The following is a 7,147-nucleotide window of genomic DNA, read 5'->3' as shown; positions in this document are numbered from 1 at the left end:
CTGTATTGTTTTTGATCGTGTTTTATTTACATACTGCGAACATGCTTTGTTGGGTCGACGTACTCTGCACTCAGCCATTAGGCCTTGCCCAATCGGGCCTCTCTTTTTTTCCACACTTCGGTATCTAACTGAAATGTGCTGCTGATGGAATAGACACCCTTTTTGTTTTTGCCCTAGGTGTCACACCAAATACCCCCATGCAGACCTCCACTTGGTGTGTAAACTTTGTTTATCACTAAATCGCAAAGAACAGGACCTTGAGGCCTGTTGAACGTTTTGGTTGAAGAAGATAGTACAAGATCATCAAAAATACCTTGAGGAGATACCAGATATCCAGGGCATTGGGCCACAGGAAGGGTTCCACGAGGCTACTGCAGTGGAAGAGGAAGCCTTATCCATTTTGAAATCCGGATCTGAGTCAGAGGCTGAAGAGGGTGTGCAGACACAACAAATACCGTCGGGACAGCACGCAGTGAGTACACAGGCCCATGTACCAAGAAAGCATTCCGCTTCAAAGGAGACTAAGGCTATTGGGCCACCACTGCCAGCAGGCCATGGCCGGCACCGAATGATTGCCAAGGATGCCCTTCCATCTGGCTCGGCACTGAAGGCCAAGCTTAGGACTCCTCCCATAAAATTACCTTGAAGGTTCGGCACTGACCCGACCTGGGCTGGCTTTGATCCCAACAACGTCGGCATCTAACTTTTCGGCACCGAAATCAAAGCATTCTTCGGCACCGAGAGTTTCACCATTTTGATCAACATCATCTGTTTTGGCACCAGAGTCTACTTTACTGGCAGACAATCTCGATCCAAAACATAAGACTGTACATATTCAACAAAATACTGTTTGGATCGTTCCAAAATCTTCCCATCTAAAGCCTCCGACTTAATTTGAGCAGGCTATTGATGTCCAACCATCTCCACAGAAGAAAAGAAAAAAAGGACATTGCCGCCAGTCAAATACCTCAACCTTTACCACCCTCTCCTTCACCTCATTCACACTCGGAGGCAGAAGATTTAATACACGAAACCCCATTAGGGTCACCACACTACTATGTAGAAGATCAGGGGAGGTATGATAACACACAGCAACCATTATTAGATCCTTGGGATACATATGATATTGACCCACCAGAGGACACACATCCTGATTTATATCCAGCAAAACTATCTCTACCAGATGACCCTACATTATGAGCTGGTAGCTTGGACGGCTGCATATCATCAGGTCCCATTGCATAAAGACCCTATAGAATATGATATTTTTATTAGAAACCCTTTCTTCCACCACTAGGACATCTCAATACCTACCAGTGTTTAAAAGGCATGACGCAGCATGCAGAGAAAAGTTTTAAAGACCCTGTTCGCGCCTAAATAGTTACACCCAGGGTTGACAATATAAGTTAGCCCCATCAGATCCTGCTTATCTTAAGGGGAAAATTTCACCAGATTCCTTAGTAGTCTCCAATGCTCGTTAAAGAGCTAATTCTCAATCTTCTGGGAATGCACCTTCTCCAGATAAGGTGTCCAAGCTCATTGATGCTTCAGGTAAAAGGGTTGGGGGGGCGGGGGGCTGGGGGGGGTTCAAGGAGCCAACCACTGGAGAATTGCCAACACACAAGTCCTATTGGCAAGATATGACAGAGCACACTGGGAAGATATGGAAGATTTTATTCAACATCTCCCAGAAGAATTTAAAAAGAAGGGACAACAATGTGTACAGAAGGGCAAGTTGATTTCCAGCAAATGTATTAAATATGCTTTTGAAGCAGCAGATACAGCTACCAGGGGAATAAACACAAGTGTATTATTACGCCGGCACGCAAGGCTGCATTTATCGGGTTTTAATCCTGAAACCAACATAAATTGTAAAATTCCCCCTTTGATCAGAAACATCTTTTTGGTCCACAAGTAGACCAAGCTAAAGGAAAAAAAGAAAAAAAGATGCTTATGTCGCAAAGTCAATGGGAGCTCTACAAACTCCTGGAAGTAGAGGCTCCTTTCGTAAAACAACTTTCAAACAAAGTAATAGACAATCAGCATCAAAATCCTCTACCTCTTTCAGACAGCAACATTTACCATCCCCTTCAAGAGGTTTCCATAGAGGATCATATAGGGGGAAACCATTCTAGAGGTAGAGGAACAGGTGCCACCACTCGCACCACCACTTTCACCTCAAAACAGTGACTCTCTCTTCATTCTTCTGACCACACAACACCTGTCGGGGGATGTCTACAACCATTTTTCCCCAGCTGTCAAAATATAACAGTCCAGTGGGTATTGGACATTATCCAACATGGTTACTGCCTGGAGCCCATAACCACACCTCCAAATATACCGCCTCTAGAACACCTCCAGTTATTAAATCAATAGGTACAGGCTCTTCTTCACAAAGGAGCAATAGAATTGGTTCCCAATCATCAGAAGGGAAAAGGAGTTTATTCTCTTTATTTTTATATTCTCCCCCCCCCCCCCCCCTAAATGGGTCCCCTAGGTCAAATTCTAGATCTTAGACCACTGAATCAATACAACCTATAAGAGCATTTTCATACGGTCACTCTACAGGATGCAATACCACTATTACAACAAGGTGACTTCATGTCTGCCCTAGACCTAACGGATGCTTATTTTCACATCCCAGTACATCTGGCACACAGAAAAGATCTCAGATTTGCTATATAAGGCAGATATTGCCAGTTCAAAGTTCTCCCATTCGGAGTAACAACTGCACCTCATGTATTCACAAAATGCCTTGCAGAGTCGCAGCACATTTAACAGACAAAGCATTCATGTCTTCCCAGATCTGGATGATTAGCTTATCAAATCCAGTTCCCGCCAGCAATGTCTGCAGCACACACAGACAACCCTTCATCTCTTACCAGTTAGGGTTTACCATTAACGTACAAAAATCACACCTACAACCGTCTCAGATACACCCCTACTTAGGAGCTGTTCTCAACACGCATATAGGATTAGCCTATCCCAATCCAATCAGGATTCAAAATATGACCGCTCTTTTGAATCAGATGTTTCCCAATCAACATTTTCCAGTATGAACAATCCCCAAAATTCTAGGGATGATGGCATCTTGTATTGCAATAGTCCCATGTGCAAGACTACACATGCATGCGCTGCAGGAGTGTCTGGTGAGTCCGTGGTCTCAAGGGCAGGGTTAAATACACGATCTAGTGTTGGTAGACAGCCATGCCCGCTCTTCTCTGCAATGGTGGAACACAACAAAATCTGACAAAAGGGTGCCTGTTTCTAGACCCTGTTCCCCAGCTTGCTCTCACAGCGAATGCCTCACTTGCAGGTTGTGGCACTCATCTCCTCAATCTTTCAGTACAAGGGGTGTGGGATACCAAACATCAAGCTCTACAAATAAATTACTTGGAATTTAAGGCAATTCACCTAGCACTCAAAGCTTTTCTAGTTCACCTCCAAGGCAAGACCATTCTAGTCCGGATGGACAATACATTAGCCATGTTTTATTTATAAAAAGGGGGAGGGGTGATTGATGTGGTGTCATACTCTCTCCATTGTCTCAACTAGCTCAGACAATCTGACATTGGGCAATTAGACACAACATTCAACTGTTAGCAGAACACCTCCCAGGGGCGGACAACAATCTTGCCGACCTACTCAGCAGGACGTGGCAACAAGTCCACGAATGGGAACTCCACCCTCAAGTCCTACAAAAATACTTCCATCAGTGGGGATTTCCACATCTGTTCACAACAGCAAACAACTCATCTACCCAAACTTCGCCTCCAGGCTCCCACACCCCATCTCCAAGGGCAATGTTGTATGGATGAATTGGTCGGGGATATTTGCTTATTCGTTTCCACCTCTCCTTCTTATTGTGGTGAGGAAGCTCAGCCAATCCTCTCTCACCCTCATTCTAATGACTCCCACTTGGGCACTTCAACCATGGTTTCACAACACTACTTGAACTTTCAGTAGTTCCACACCAGAAGCTTCTCCTACGCCTGTACCTTCTCACTCAGAACAATGGAGAAATCAAACACCTAAATCCCAAAGAACTCAACCTTGCAATTTGGCTCCTGAAGTCATAGAGTTGGGATATTTACACTTACCTTCTGAATGCATGACCATTCTTAGGAATCACGCAAACCCACAACTAGAGCATGCTACGCTACTAAATGGAAGAGTTTTGTTATTTATTGTCAAACAAATTGATCAGCTTATTCTAACTATTCCAAGATAATGCTTGCTATTTGCTCTACTTGCAAACTTGTGGCCTACCATATACCTCAATACGGCTGCATTTGGCAGCAATAGGAGCTTATCTACAAAATAGGCAACATTTACCATTATTCAAAATCCCAGTTAATAAAGCATTTATTGAAGGTATTAAAAGAGTGATTCCACCCACAGTGCCTCCAACAATAACATGGAATCTTAATAGTGTGCTTACAGATGTATGGGACCTCCATTCTAACCTTTACATAAATGTCCAATCCAGTTTCTTTGTTAAAAAGTAGCTTTTTGGTGGCAATCCCTTCACTAGGATGTGTGAGTGAACTTCAGGCATTAACTTTGGAAGAATCTTTTCTCCAGGTACATAAGGATAGGGTAGTACTTCCTACCAACCCAAAGTTTCTTCCAAAAGTGGTTTCCGCTTTTCACCTGAATCAATCAGTTGAGCTTCCAGTTTTCTTTCCTCAACCTGATTCAGTTGCTGAAAGAGCTCTACACACCTTAAGTGTTAAAGTAGCATTAATGTACTACATTGATAGAACTAAAGACTTTCGTAACACTAAACAACATTTTTCGCCCCCATCTACAGGAAATTGTATATCTAAAGCAGGTCTATCAAGATGGATAATTAAATGTATCCAAACATGCTATACTAAAGCTAAAAGATCTCTACCCATACCTCCTAGAGCACACTCAGCACGTAAAATAGGTGCATCTATGGCTTTTTTTTTTTGGGAAACATAACAATCCTTGTTAAATGAAAAGCAGCCATGTGGTCAAATCCACACACATTTACCAAGCATTACTGTATGGATGTCTTCGCACAGCAACAGTCAAATGTTGGACAAGTTGTGCTCCGTACACTTTTCCAAACAACTACAACACCCACTGGTTAGCCACCGCTTTTGGGATGGCACTGCTTTACAGTCTATGCAGAGCATGTGTCTCTACAGCTACACATGCCATCAAACGGATTGTTACTTACCCTGTAAGCATCTGTTCGTGGCATGTAGTGCCGTAGATTCACATGCGCCCACCCACCTCCCCGGCCACCAGTGGCTGTTTTAGTATTTCTATTACACTTCACATGCGTGGACATCTCTTACTAGCACTATATTCACACTCCATTCTCACCTGGCTGCGGGTAAACAATCTAACAATGGAGTTGATGCCCATGCGCAGTATCACCAAAAGGAGTGGTCACTTTACCTCGTGACTCTGGCGACTTCTTCGAAGAAAAACAGCTTGTACACATACGGACTCAACACTGTGGCAGAAGTATGCAGAGCATTTGAATCTACAGCACTGCATACCACGAACCGATGCTAACAGGGTAAGTAACAATCCTTTTTCTATATTTATTTGAAGTTGGCAAAAAATAAACATGTTCCTATAAATATCTCCTTATCACTGTTCACATAGGAAAAACAAAACAGAAGGAAGCAAAGCCAGATTTCATTTTTAAACTGCAACTTTAATTACGCTCCATGTCCTGCCTTTCCATCCACTTGGCTGTTGGCCCTGGCAGCAGGCATTGTGACGTCAGAACTGTACTGTACTGTAATAAGTTATTACAGAGGTGCAGCAATGTCATTTCTTTATTACAGACACTTAGAGATGGAACAAGTGTCTCCAATAAGGACATTTTGACACTGGCTTTAATACGGGAATTGCAGACTCCCATGAATTATAAAGACATCAGTGATGTACAGTTCTTACTCCCTTGCTTCGTATGATAGTAAAAGTTTTCAGGTTTTATGGCTTCTAGCATGTCCACTGGCAGACTCTGCAATTAAAGTGTTTGATGATATCTGTCAGACTGAAGAATGTTGTAGTTTATATCCCCACTTTAAGTGGTGGTGACATTTATTTGTACCTTACAGTTTTCATACGGCTTCACTATATGGAAGCTGGAATAGTACTGGTGCGCAGGAAATCTGAGCATGACTACTTGACAACCACACATTGCATCATTTAATTTAAATCAGTCGGTAACTCTAATTCATAAATATATTCATTGATATCATTTAGAAAAACTGTCCCTCCAATTCTCTGGTATTCATTTTGTTTCGGGTTCCATATTTATACACATGTTTAAAAGCTGATGGAAGTAAATCTTGACCTAGAGTCTTTGAACTTGTTACTTTCTACCTGTAGATTACAATCGTAAGGTAAGGAGCAGACTCGTTTTCTGAAGCCTTCTTAAAAAGGATTGGGGCACAGCAGATACAAGCTTTAAGACTGTGCTCCCTATCAAAGGACTCTTCTAAAAGCTATCCGGACTCCCGCACAAGCTTTGAAAAACTGGAACCAAACAAAACTCCACCAACATTATTTCCAACAGGCTCGCTTCCAGACCTGGGACAGCCAAAAAAAAGAACTCCAACAAAACATTTTTGAACCTCATCACCTCGAGCATAACTCCCAGAATTAATGTGCAAGAAGGAGATACAAAACTAGGCACATCTATCATACCTGCAAAATCACATCCAAACCCACTGAATCCGGATCTTCCCTCTAACTGAAAAAAGGATGCTACTGTGCTGTGAACCTTTTCACAAACACGTCGTGATAGCCCCCCAAAACTATTCTAGCTCCCTGAAAAAGTTTGACTCTAACATTCACTTGAATTCCTTAGGAACCTTGAGTTCCAATCTACTTCACAATTTCACTAGCCTTTCAAAATACTATGCTTTCACAATTGTATGGTGGCCCACACTGTAAGAACAAAAATCCTCGGTTAAATCTTCCAGTTTCTTCAACCTTATGCCTCCTCACCTGTTTAAATACTACACCGCTGAAAAATTGTCCATCCTCAGCAAAACAGTTATGCTCTCTTCACCCTTCCCTAGACTTTTCACTGCAGTTGAACCCCCGACAGTTGTAAACAATTTATGTGTAACCTGTTCACCTCCACTGACCA

The sequence above is a fragment of the Pleurodeles waltl genome, chromosome 3_1 (assembly GCF_031143425.1).
Source record: "Pleurodeles waltl isolate 20211129_DDA chromosome 3_1, aPleWal1.hap1.20221129, whole genome shotgun sequence".
Taxonomy (NCBI): Eukaryota; Metazoa; Chordata; class Amphibia; order Caudata; family Salamandridae; genus Pleurodeles; species Pleurodeles waltl.
Note: the sequence above shows the minus strand (reverse complement) of the source record.